A 15,010-nucleotide genomic window follows, 5' to 3' on the forward strand; every position below is an offset into this window, starting at 1 on the left:
ATTTTGCCGACCTCAGAAGGATTACAGGCTGAGTCAACCCCACCTGGTATTAACTCAGCAGCCAACGGGGCTCAAACTCAGGACCCCAAGTTAGCCACCCTAACCACTAAGGACACACCAGGCTTATGGATTCACTGGATCGTGGGGTGTGGTGCTGCTCGTGCCGATGCAGGAGGACGAAAGTCCGAGTCTTTAAATCTTTGGTGCTTCCAGTCTTGCTCTACAGATGTGGATGTGGATCTGAGATGGAGACCTAATTCCCTCGGTACCAGGTCTCTTCAGATAATCCTTGCTTATCACTGGTCACACCTTGTGTCCAACGAGCAATTGCTGAGAGAGACTCAGATGAGATTTGTTACCTGCATAGTCCGTGAGCATCAGCTTCGACTGCATGGACATGCGGCTCATTTTCCTGACGCTGATCCTGCTCACCCGATTCTCTCAGCAAGGGAGCTTCATTCATGGAGGATGCCAATAGGTCGACCATGGGCCTCGTTGTTGCAGCAGGTTGATCGACATCTCAAAGAGATGGGGATGGGCCAGGCATCTGCCTGGGGGATGGCCAGATGGAGGCCCCTGGAGTACCGGCAGAAAGCGGACACAGTGACGCGCTGCTTCGGTGCAGGCTCCGATACCTGGTCTGACTATCATTTGACATTTTTGTACTTTCACTCACAGTTAATGCTCATCTAAACACTGAAGCACCACTTCCAACACCTCATCATGGGTCTGCCTATTGTGGGCAGGTATCCAAACTTATCATTGTCCTTCTGCATTCCATGTGTTCTCCTTCAGCAGCATGTTAAACCTTCCCACAGCACCGTTGGCTTGAGGGTAGTAGACGCTGGAATGAGTTTGCTTTATCTCTCTTCCAAGAACTGAGAGAAGGTGGTGGACATGAATTGCAGGCAATTGTCAGCAAGATCCTGGTGGGGATTCCCTTCTCGACTGAAAACTGCCAAAATAAAAGCAGTAACGATGTCTGTGGTGACACTTGAAGTGAATGCCACCTCAGGCCACTTACTGTCATAGTTCACCAAGGTGATGGTGAAACGGCAGTTACAGGTGCCATGTTTGAACGGTCCAACAATGTCCAATACCTCCTTGTGCCAGGGTCCCTCAGTAAGTCTGACTGGCTGAAGTGGAGCAGAGAAAGTCTTCACGGTCTTGTCGCTCAGTTGACACGACATGCAATACAATATAATGGATTGTACAAGACCATCCATCTGCGGCCACCAGTGTAGTTTATGGAGACGCTGTTTTGTGCGCACAATACCTGGTGACTTTCATGAAACAGGTTAACCAGTTTGGTACACAAGGACAGCGGTACAATCAAGCGAGGACCTCACTTCACATAAGCATAGTCAATGGGCAGTTCCTGACGGACAGCAAAGTACGAAGCAAGCACAGGTGCAATGGTTTTCCTCGAGTTTGGCCAGCGTTGTTTTATTTGGGTGCACAGCAAACACAGTTCAGGGAAAGCTTCACATGTAGCAGAGAACTCAGTGATGGACAGAGTCGTCAGCACAGGCGAAGTAGCAGCATTAGCTCAGGTTCATCATCTGCTGCATCACAACTGGTGATGAAGACTTTATTTTTATTGGGACTGTCCCATGTGTGGGATGGCCCAGAGGGTGGCACCTCCCACAAGCAGCGGGCAGCCAATGACGGGACCCGTTGAAGGCGAAGGTGGTCCCAGAGCACCAGGAGACCCGCCGTGCAGAAGCTCTGTGGAAAAGTACTGAGAGCCCATGAGGGCTGGGTCTGCACATGCGCATTCACCACCAAACCGTGTGGTAGTGGGACCCTTTGGACAAAGACCATCGTTCTCTTCCTCTCTATCACTCTCCATCTTGCTGGCTCTCTTCGTCTCTTGCTTTCTTCGTCTTCTACTGTGCTTCTTCGTCGGGATAGGGAGGAGTGCTCTCTAGAAATGTGGATGCCACCTCACAATCCCTCACCTCCACTGCATCGCTCCTGCACCTTTTCTGTTTCCAAGCTGCACCATTGCCATATGCACCACTCAGCATCACACCATAGGGAAGTTCTTGCTTGCTTCCCTCATTGTTTTACAATAATTTGGTCTGCGGTGCCTATCAGGGTTGGGATTGTTATTTATTCATCACTGTAAATAAGTTAGTGTGTCCCCACAACCGTCTTTGTGTCTGTTGACCCGCTTGGTTTGTTCCGTTTTGCATGTTTTGCATGTTCTCTCCATACTCCTAAATATACCCTTATTAAGGGAAGAAATGTTTTCCATCCTTCTGCCTCTCATGCATGTCACTGACAAATTTGGTTAATTTGAGTGTCCTTGGGGGAACGATAAAGTTGTAGATTCATTCAATTGAACGCAGTAGTTTGAGACCTTTCACATCAAAGATCCCAGTGTAGATGGCCCATTTTAATGGAGGCTGACACGACAGTACTTTATGACGTCCCATCCATAATATGCCTATCAGCGACCAACCAGCACCTAAAACATCAGATCATGCATCACATCGAGACCACGGAACCCCCAGTTTTTACACATGCTCACCAACTCGCTCACGATAAATAAGGTATCACCCTCCAGATATTTGACTATATGTTCCAACTTGAAATCATCAGACAGTCATCCAGCAGTTGAGCTGCACCGCTACACATCGTCCCCAAAAAGATACCATGGGATCGGCGTCCTTGTGGGGATCACCAGTCCTTAAACAATGTGACTGTTCCAGACCATTACCCCATTCCACTCATTCAGGATTTTCCCACTACACTCCATGGCACGACAATCTTCTCCAAGGTCAACATCGTTCATGTGTACCATCAGGTTCCTGTGGATACAAAGCTTTCATCCATAGCCTGATGGAGTACTGCTCTCTCCTCTGGGGTGACGCGGTTTGGAATAATAAAGGAATCAATCAACTAATTGATCAATCAAAATATAAATAAAGTGTTTTTGCCAAAGCACATCTTCACTTGTGTCCCCAAATTACAGCTTCCGAGCTCAAAGGATGGCTGAGATATCACCCAGACAAGCAAGAAAGAAAATGATTAATCGATTGATTGATGAATAAATCAAAAATACTCGATTGCCAAATCAGTTGGTCACTGTCATGTCCAAATATCAGCGTCCTCGCTCAAAAGGTGCCTGAGATATTGCCAGAATGAGAAATAAAATAATAATTTATTAATGAATCGATAATAATTAATTAATCAATGAATTGATTGATCAACAAATAAAAAATCAAGTTTTTGCAAAAGCACATCTACAATTTTGTCCCCAAATTTCAGCTTCCTTGATCAAAGGATGGCTGAGATATCACCCGGACAAACAAACAAGACGACGTCGTGCAGAGAACGTCCATGGCACCTCAGCAAAAGCTTTCTGCGACTCATTAGGACTGACTCAATCGGTCAACTTCCCGACCCGGATCTCAACCAATGGTTCTCCATCTCTTCTGGATCTGATTTTGACAAATTTCCCTGACAATATCTGCTGCTCTTCCTTCGCTCCAATCGGTTCTTCTGACCACATCCTTGTCAAAGTGGACATCTCTCTGGCTGTTATCAGAGAACCACCTCACCGCCGTCGAGTCTGGCAGGGTCTCCGAGCAGCCATCAAACTTACAGACTGGTCTCCTATCACTACTTTCTCAAACATCAACTCATCCTGGGAATTCTTTCAAAGAAACTTGCTCTCCCTCATGCACAGATTTATCCCCTCTCGTGTTCAGTTGTCCTACCCTTCCTCCCGCCCTTGGTTTACTGAAGCTTGTGGTGAGGCAGTTGTCCTGAAACAACTTGCCTTTGCCTCATGGAAAGCAAACCCAACTGAGGGCAATCTCAGTTCTTTCCACAAAGCTCGGAACAAGTGTGTATCTACCCTCAGGAGAGCCAGAAAACAACATCTTTCTCATCTCAAGTCTGAACTCTCAAACCTCTCTCCCTCCTCAAAATCCTGGTGGCGTTTAATCAAATCTGTTTCTGGTGTGTGTTCCCCCTCCATCCCCTCCCTTACCTCAAATGGCCACACTGCTGATACCACACGTGATAAAGCTGAACATCTAAACTCGGTGTTTGCAGCTAAATCTTGTGTCCTAAACCCATCACTATCTCTACCCACTTTACCCAATCGCACCCAACTGTCCCTGGACTCTGTATCCTTTTCTCCTGACAAGGTGGAGAGCTTGTTTTCAAACCTCGAGTCAGATTCTGCAACCGGTCCAGACGGCATCAGCCCACGTGTCCTCAAAGCCTGCTCTTCTGCTCTTGCTCACCCTCTCTCTGTTCTATTCACCCTCTCATTTGCTCAAGGTCATCTGCCATCTGCTTGGAAATCTGCTAACATCACTGCCCTGCATAAAAAGGTGCAAAAACAGATCTCTGTAACTACAGACCAATCAGCCTTCTCCCAATCATCAGCAAGGTTATGGAATCCATCATCGCTTCAGACATGAAATCCTTCCTCTTCTCCAATGGCTTGATTTCCAATCATCAATTTGGTTTCAGACCAGGTCACTCTACCCTGGATATGCTGCTTCTGCTCTCCCATCAATGGATGGAGGTCCTCAATGCCAGACAGGAAATCCGAGCCGTATCCCTGGACACATCACGTGCTTTTGACACAGTCTGGCACCCTGCACTACTCACCAAACTCTCTTCCCATGGTATTCAAGGCCATCTCCACTCATGGCTCGCAGACTTCCTCTCCTGTCGCAGACAACGTGTGGCCCTAAATGGAGTTCCTTCATCCCCTCTTCCTGTGCAGGCTGGAGTTCCTCAAGGTAGCGTTCTGGGCCCTGTTCTTTTTCTGGTTTTCATCAATGATCTCTCCGACTCTCTGGAAAATCCTCTATTTCTCTTTGCCGACGACTCCACCCTCTGCCGTACCATCTGTCATCCCTCAGACCGGCAAGCAGCAGCTTCTTTGCTCACTGCTGATCTGGATAAAATCACAAACTGGTCCAACACGTGGAACATGTCTTTCAATCCAGACAAATCTCACACTCTCACTATGTCTCTTCGAAAGGACCGTTTAGAAAACCCCCCATCCACTTTCTCAACATTCCTCTGGAAGAAGTCTTTTCTTTCAAGCTTCTGGGTCTCACTATCTGCCATGACCTTTCCTGGGAAAGTTCAATTAAGTGGCCTGAAATACAAATCGTCTTCAAATTTCAAGTCAATCGGATGAAAAAAATGAGGATTTTAGAAATCTCACTTCAGTTGTTCACCTTTGGCCTATGTTGACCTTTTGGTCAATGTTGACCTCAAAAATAAATGGCTCGTCAAATTCAGTGACCTGAAATAGAAATCCTCTTCAAATGTCAAGTCAATCGGATGAAAATTGACAATTTTAGAAATTCTGTCGATGTTGACCTTAAAAATAATTGGCTGGTTCAATTCAGTGACCTGAAATATAAATCCTCTTCAAATGTCAAGTCAATCAGATGAAATTTGAGGATTTTAGAAAAAACACCTGAGTTGTTGACCTATGTTGACCTTTTGACATGAAAAACAAAATGCTTCCTGCATATGACAGACTCTGCCATGTGGTGAAGTTTCATGAAGATCGGTTTGGAAGTCACTTGTTGGCAAGAAACAGACAAACAAACAGACAGAATAACAAAATCGACAAACCAATATGCTTGAAAAACGATTTTTCAAGTGACAAACGGAGTAAAAACCAGAGTACAAACGGAGTAAAACCTGAGTAGAAACGGATTAAAACCTCAACACAAATGGATTGACACCTCAGGACAAACATATTAAAACCTCAGTACAAACGGAGTAAACCTCAATACAGATTACAACCTCAGTACAAACAGATTAAAACATCAGTACAAACGGAGTAAAACCTCAATACAAATGGATTAAAACCTCAGTACAAACGGAGTAAAACGTCAATACAAATGGATCAAAGCGCCAGCACAAATGGAGTAAAACCTCAATACAAATGGATTAAAGCTTCAGTACAAACGGAGTAAAATCTCAATACAAATGGATTAAAACCACATTACAAACGGAGTAAAATGTCAATACAAATGGATTAAAGCCTCAGTACAAACGGAGTAAAATCTGAATACAAACGGATTAAAACCTCAATACAAACGGAGTAAAACCTCAGTACAAACGGAGTAAAACCTCAATACAAACAGATTAAAACCTCAGAACAAACGGAGTAAAACGTCAATACAAATGGATCAAAGCCCCAGCACAAACGGAGTAAAATCTCAATACAAATGGATTAAAGCCTCAGTACAAACGGAGTAAAATCTCAATACAAACGGATTAAAACCTCAATACAAACGGAGTAAAACCTCAGTACAAACGGATTAAAACCTCAGTACAAACGGAGTAAAACCTCAATACAAACGGATTAAAACCTCAGAACAAACGGAGTAAAACCTCAATACAAATGGATTAAAGCCTCAGTACAAACGGAGTAAAATCTCAATACAAATGGATTAAAGCCTCAGTACAAACGGAGTAAAATCTCAATACAAACGGATTAAAACCTCAGGTCAAACGGAGTAAAACCTCAATACAAACGCAGTAAAACCTCATTACAAACGGATTAAAACCTCAGTACAAACGGAGTAAAACCTAAGTACAAATGGAGTAAAACCTCAATACAAACGGAGTAAAACTTCAATACAAATGGATTAAAACCTCAATACAAACGGAGTAAAACCTCAATACAAGCGGATTAAAACCTCAATACAAACGGATTAAAACCTCGGTATGAACGGATTAAAGCCTCAATACAAACGGAGTAAAACCTCAATACAAACGGAGTAAAACCTCAATACAAACGGATTAAAACCTCAATACAAGCGGATTAAAACCTCAATACAAACGGATTAAAACCTCAATACAAGCGGATTAGAACCTCAATACAATCGGTATAAAACCTCAATAAAAACGGATTAAAACCTCAATACAAACAGAGTAAAACCTCAATACAAACAGATTAAAACCTCAATACAAGCGGATTAAAACATCAATACAAGCGGATTAAAACCTCAATATAAGCGGATTAAAACCTCAATACAATCGGATTAAAACCTCATTACAAACGGTTTAATACCTCAGTACAAACGGATTCAAACCTCAATACAAACGGATTAAAACCTAAATACAAACGGATTAAAACCTCAGTACAAACGGATTGAAACCTCAATACAAACGGATTAAAACCTCAGTACAAACGGATTGAAACCTCAATACAAACGGATTAAAACCTCAATACAAACTGATTAAAACCTCAATACAAACGGATTAATACCTCAGTACAAACGGATTAAAACCTCAATACAAACGCATTAAAACCTCAATACAAACGGATTAATTCCTCAGTACAAACGGATTAAAACCTCAGTACAAACGGATTAAAACCTCAATACAAACGCATTAAAACCTCAATACAAACGGATTAATACCTCAGTACAAACGGATTAAAACCTCAATACAAACGGATTAAAACCTCAATACAAACGGATTAATACCTCAGTACAAACGGATTAAAAACCTCAGTACAAACGGATCAACACCTCAGTACAAACGGATTAAAACCTCAATACAATCGGATTAAAACTTCAGTACAAATGGATTAAAACCTCAATACAAACGGGCAAATACCTCAGCACAAACGGATTAAAACCTCAATACAAACGGATTACTACCTCAATGCAATCGGATTAAAAGCTCAATACAAACGGATTAAAACCTCAATTCAAACGGATTAAAACCTCAATACAATCGGATTAAAACCTCAACACAAACGGATTGAAACCTCAATACAAGCGGATTAAAACCTCAATACAAACGGATAAAATCCTCAGTACAAACGGATTAAAACCTCAATACAAACAGATTAAAATCTCAGTATAAACGGATTAAAACCTCAGTACAAACGGATTAAAACCTCAGTACAAATGGAGTAAAACCTCAATACAAGCGGATTAAAACCTCACTACAAACAGATGAAAACCTCAATACAAGCGGATTAAAACCTCAATACAAACGGATTGAAACCTCAGAATAAACGGATTAAAACCTCAATACAAGCGGATTAAAACCTCAATACAATTGGATTAAAACCTCAATGCAAATGGATTAAAACCTCAATACAAACGGATTGAAACCTCAGAATAAACGGATTAAAACCTCAATACAAGCGGATTAAAACCTCAATACAATTGGATTAAAACCTCAATGCAAATGGATTGAAACCTCAATACAATCGAATTCAAACCTCAATACAAACGGATTAAAACCTTAGTATAAACGGATTAAAACCTCAATACAAACGGAGTAAAATCTCAGTACAAACGGATTTAAACCTCAATACAAACGGATTAAAACCTCAGTACAAACGGATTAAAACCTCAATACAAACGGATTAAAACCTCAATACAAACGGATTAAAACCTCAATACAAACGCATTAAAACCTCAATACAAACGGATTAATTCCTCAGTACAAACGGATTAAAACCTCAGTACAAACGGATTAAAACCTCAATACAAACGCATTAAAACCTCAATACAAACGGATTAATACCTCAGTACAAACGGATTAAAACCTCAATACAAACGGATTAAAACCTCAATACAAACGGATTAATACCTCAGTACAAACGGATTAAAAACCTCAGTACAAACGGATCAACACCTCAGTACAAACGGATTAAAACCTCAATACAATCGGATTAAAACTTCAGTACAAATGGATTAAAACCTCAATACAAACGGGCAAATACCTCAGCACAAACGGATTAAAACCTCAATACAAACGGATTACTACCTCAATGCAATCGGATTAAAAGCTCAATACAAACGGATTAAAACCTCAATTCAAACGGATTAAAACCTCAACACAAACGGATTGAAACCTCAATACAAGCGGATTAAAACCTCAATACAAACGGATAAAATCCTCAGTACAAACGGATTAAAACCTCAATACAAACAGATTAAAATCTCAGTATAAACGGATTAAAACCTCAGTACAAACGGATTAAAACCTCAGTACAAATGGAGTAAAACCTCAATACAAGCGGATTAAAACCTCACTACAAACAGATGAAAACCTCAATACAAGCGGATTAAAACCTCAATACAAACGGATTGAAACCTCAGAATAAACGGATTAAAACCTCAATACAAGCGGATTAAAACCTCAATACAATTGGATTAAAACCTCAATGCAAATGGATTAAAACCTCAATACAAACGGATTGAAACCTCAGAATAAACGGATTAAAACCTCAATACAAGCGGATTAAAACCTCAATACAATTGGATTAAAACCTCAATGCAAATGGATTGAAACCTCAATACAATCGAATTCAAACCTCAATACAAACGGATTAAAACCTTAGTATAAACGGATTAAAACCTCAATACAAACGGAGTAAAATCTCAGTACAAACGGATTTAAACCTCAATACAAACGGATTAAAACCTCAGTACAAACGGATTAAAACCTCAATACAAACGGATTAAAACCTCAATACAAACGGATTATAACCTCAGTACAAAAGGATTAATACCTCAGTACAAACGGATTAAAACCTCAATACAAAGGGGAAAATACCTGAGTACAAACAGATTAAAACCTCAATACAAACGGATTAAAACCTCAACACAAGTGGATTAGAACCTCAATACAATAGGATTAAAACCTCAATACAAACGGATTTAAACCTCAATACAAACGGATTAAAACCTCAGTACAAACGGATTAAAACCTCAATACAAACGGATTAAAACCTCAATACAAACGGATTAATACCTCAGTACAAACGGATTAAAACCTCAATACAAAGGGGAAAATACCTGAGTACAAACAGATTAAAACCTCAATACAAACGGATTAAAACCTCAACACAAGTGGATTAGAACCTCAATACAATCGGATTAAAACCTCAATACAAACGGATTAAAACCTCAATACAAACGGATTAATACCTCAGTACAAACGGATTAAAATCTCAGTACAAACGGATTAAAACCTCAGTACAAACGGATTAAAACCTCAATACAAACGGATTAAAACCTCAGTACAAACGGATTAAATCCTCAATACAAACGGATTAATACTTCAGTACTAACGGATTAAAACCTCAATACAAACGGATTAATACTTCAGTACTAACGGATTAAAACCTCAATACAAACGGATTAAAACCTCAGTACAAACAGAGTAAAACCTCAATACAAACGGATTAAAACCTCAATACAAAGGGATTAAAACCTCAATACAAGCAGATTAAAACCTCAATACAATCGGATTAAAACCTCAATGCAAATTGATTAAAACCTCAATACAAACGGATTAAAACCTCAATACAAAGGGATTAAAACCTCAATACAAGCAGATTAAAACCTCAATACAAACGGATTAATACCTCAGTACTAACGGATTAAAACCTCAGTACAAACGGATTAAAACCTCAGTACAAACGGATTAAAACCTCAATACAAACGGATTAATACCTCAATACAAACGGATTGAAACCTCAATACAAACGGATTAATACCTCAATACAAACGGATTAATACCTCAGTACAAACGGATTAAAACCTCAGTACAAACGGATTAAAACCTCAGTACAAACGGATTAATACCTCAATACAAACGGATTAATACCTCAATACAAACGGATTGAAACCTCAATACAAACGGATTAATACCTCAATACAAACGGATTAATACCTCAGTACAAACGGATTAAAACCTCAGTACAAACGGATTAAAACCTCAGTACAAACGGATTAATACCTCAGTGCAAACGGATTAAAACCTCAGTACAAACGGATTAAAACCTCAGTACAAACGGATTAAAACCTCAGTACAAACGGATTAAAACCTCAGTACAAACGGATTAATACCTCAATACAAACGGATTAAAACCTCAGTACAAACGGATTAAAACCTCAGTACAAACGGATTAATACCTCAGTACAAACGGATTAATACCTCAGTACAAACGGATTAAAACCTCAGTACAAACGGATGAAAACCTCAGTACAAACGGATTAATACCTCAATACAAACGGATTAATCCTCAGTACAAACGGATTAATACCTCAGTACAAACGGATTAATACCTCAGTACAAACGGATTAATACCTCAGTACAAACGGATTAAAATCTCAGTACAAACGGATTAAAACCTCAGTACAAACGGATTAAAACCTCAATACAAACGGATTAATACCTCAATACAAACGGATTAATACCTCAGTACAAACGGATTAAAACCTCAATACAAACGGATTAATACCTCAATACAAACGGATTAATACCTCAGTACAAATGGATTAAAACCTCAGTACAAACGGATTAATACCTCAGTACAAACGGATTAAAACCTCAGTACAAACGGATTAAAACCTCAATACAAACGGATTAATACCTCAATACAAATGGATTAATACCTCAGTACAAACGGATTAAAACCTCAATACAAACGGATTAATACCTCAATACAAACGGATTAATACCTCAGTACAAACGGATTAAAACCTCAGTACAAACGGATTAAAACCTCAGTACAAACGGATTAAAACCTCAATACAAACGGATTAATACCTCAATACAAACGGATTGAAACCTCAATACAAACGGATTAATACCTCAATACAAACGGATTAATACCTCAGTACAAACGGATTAAAACCTCAGTACAAACGGATTAAAACCTCAGTACAAACGGATTAAAACCTCAGTACAAACGGATTAAAACCTCAGTACAAACGGATTAATACCTCAGTACAAACGGATTAAAACCTCAGTACAAACGGATTAAAACCTCAGTACAAACGGATTAAAACCTCAGTACAAACGGATTAAAACCTCAGTACAAACGGATTAAAACCTCAGTACAAACGGATTAATACCTCAGTACAAACGGATTAATACCTCAATACAAACGGATGAAAACCTCAGTACAAACGGATTAATACCTCAATACAAATGGATTAATCCTCAGTACAAACGGATTAATACCTCAATACAAATGGATTAATCCTCAGTACAAACGGATTAATACCTCAGTACAAACGGATTAATACCTCAGTACAAACGGATTAATACCTCAGTACAAACGGATTAAAACCTCAGTACAAACAGATTAAAACCTCAGTACAAACGGATTAAAACCTCAGTACAAACGGATTAATACCTCAGTACAAACGGATTAATACCTCAGTACAAACGGATTAAAACCTCAATACAAACGGATTAATACCTCAGTACAAACGGATTAAAACCTCAGTACAAACAGATTAAAACCTCAATACAAGCGGATTAAAACCTCAATACAAACGGATTGAAACCTCAGAATAAACGGATTAAAACCTCAGTACAAACGGAGTAAAACCTCAATACAAGCGGATTAAAACCTCAATACAATCAGATTAAAACCTCAATGCAAATGGATTGAAACCTCAATACAATCGAATTCAAACCTCAATACAAACGGATTAAAACCTTAGTATAAACGGATTAAAACCTCAATACAAACGGAGTAAAACCTCAGTACAAACGGATTAAAACCTCAATACAAACGGATTAAAACCTCAATACAAACGGATTATAACCTCAGTACAAAAGGATTAATACCTCAGTACAAACGGATTAAAACCTCAATACAAAGGGGAAAATACCTGAGTACAAACAGATTAAAACCTCAATACAAACGGATTAAAACCTCAACACAAGTGGATTAGAACCTCAATACAATAGGATTAAAACCTCAATACAAACGGATTTAAACCTCAATACAAACGGATTAAAACCTCAGTACAAACGGATTAAAACCTCAATACAAACGGATTAAAACCTCAATACAAACGGATTATAACCTCAGTATAAAAGGATTAATACCTCAGTACAAACGGATTAAAACCTCAATACAAAGGGGAAAATACCTGAGTACAAACAGATTAAAACCTCAATACAAACGGATTAAAACCTCAACACAAGTGGATTAGAACCTCAATACAATCGGATTAAAACCTCAATACAAACGGATTAAAACCTCAATACAAACGGATTAATACCTCAGTACAAACGGATTAAAATCTCAGTACAAACGGATTAAAACCTCAGTACAAACGGATTAAAACCTCAATACAAACGGATTAAAACCTCAGTACAAACGGATTAAAACCTCAATACAAACGGATTAATACCTCAGTACTAACGGATTAAAACCTCCATACAAACGGATTAAAACCTCAGTACAAACAGAGTAAAACCTCAATACAAACGGATTAAAACCTCAATACAAAGGGATTAAAACCTCAATACAATCGGATTAAAACCTCAATGCAAATGGATTAAAACATCAATACAAACGGATTAAAACCTCAATACAAAGGGATTAAAACCTCAATACAAGCAGATTAAAACCTCAATACAAACGGATTAATACCTCAGTACTAACGGATTAAAACCTCAGTACAAACGGATTAAAACCTCAGTACAAACGGATTAATACCTCAGTACAAACGGATTAAAATCTCAGTACAAACGGATTAAAACCTCAGTACAAACGGATTAATACCTCAGTACAAACGGATTAAAACCTCAGTACAAACGGATTAATACCTCAGTACAAACGGATTAAAACCTCAGTACAAACAGATTAAAACCTCAATACAAACGGATTAATACCTCAATACAAACGGATTAATACCTCAGTACAAACGGATTAAAACCTCAATACAAACGGATTAATACCTCAATACAAACGGATTAATACCTCAGTACAAACGGATTAAAACCTCAGTACAAACGGATTAAAACCTCAGTACAAACGGATTAAAACCTCAATACAAACGGATTAATACCTCAATACAAACGGATTGAAACCTCAATACAAACGGATTAATACCTCAATACAAACGGATTAATACCTCAGTACAAACGGATTAATACCTCAGTACAAACGGATTAATACCTCAGTACAAACGGATTAAAACCTCAGTACAAACGGATTAAAACCTCAGTACAAACGGATTAAAACCTCAGTACAAACGGATTAATACCTCAATACAAACGGATTAATACCTCAGTACAAACGGATTAAAACCTCAGTACAAACGGATTAAAACCTCAGTACAAACGGATTAATACCTCAGTACAAACGGAGTAATACCTCAGTACAAACGGATTAAAACCTCAGTACAAAGGGATGAAAACCTCAGTACAAACGGATTAATACCTCAATACAAACGGATGAATACCTCAGTACAAACGGATTAAAACCTCAGTACAAACGGATTAAAACCTCAGTACAAACGGATTAATACCTCAGTACAAACGGATTAATACCTCAGTACAAACGGATTAAAACCTCAGTACAAACGGATTAAAACCTCAGTACAAACGGATTAAAACCTCAGTACAAACGGATTAATACCTCAGTACAAACGGATTAAAACCTCAGTACAAACGGATTAATACCTCAATACAAACGGATTAATACCTCAGTACAAACGGATTAAAACCTCAGTACAAACGGATTAAAACCTCAGTACAAACGGATTAATACCTCAGTACAAACGGATTAAAACCTCAGTACAAACGGATTAATACCTCAATACAAACGGATTAATACCTCAGTACAAACGGATTAAAACCTCAGTCGTCCTTTTCTGCAGCGCCCAGCGATGACGTCATGCATCGGTTGTACATGGATTGGCGAAGGAGCAATGAACAAAAATATCCAAAAAAATCGGTCAACCACACGAATCAAACTCAAACAACAAAGGAGCAATATGTCATTTAAAAATGCATAACGGGTTTACAAGGTACATCACAATTTTATTGTAATTCAGGAAATGGAAAAATAATGAAATAAGGAAATGGAAGGAACCGGAAGTTGTCCATCATGCCTCCACCACATCCATCACCCTCTCCACCCCCATCAATCTGAAGAAGAAGTAGAATAAAAAGAAGAAGAAGAAATAGAAGCAATAGAGAAGAAGAGGAAGAAGAAGAAGAAGCAGAA

The 15,010-nt window shown here is 39.0% G+C and overlaps 1 protein-coding gene across 2 annotated transcripts in view; it reads right to left on the reverse strand.

Annotated features, from left to right (window-relative positions):
- Nucleotides 1-14,996, reverse strand: part of LOC147029300 (integrin beta-1-A-like) — a 120,999-nt gene extending 106,003 nt beyond the window's left edge. The window contains exon 1 of one of the 2 annotated variants that reach the window (XM_085872255.1): nt 14,876-14,996. The gene's annotated coding sequence lies outside the window, so the exon portion shown is untranslated. Of the gene's footprint in view, nt 1-14,639; nt 14,675-14,875 lie in introns of those variants that run through there. The other variant, XM_085872254.1, reaches the window with a different exon arrangement.
- Between the last annotated feature and the right edge of the window lie 14 nt (nt 14,997-15,010).

The sequence above is a fragment of the Eptatretus burgeri genome, chromosome 3 (assembly GCF_056783735.1).
Source record: "Eptatretus burgeri isolate ZD-2024b chromosome 3, Ebu_testis_v1, whole genome shotgun sequence".
Taxonomy (NCBI): domain Eukaryota; kingdom Metazoa; phylum Chordata; class Myxini; order Myxiniformes; family Myxinidae; genus Eptatretus; species Eptatretus burgeri.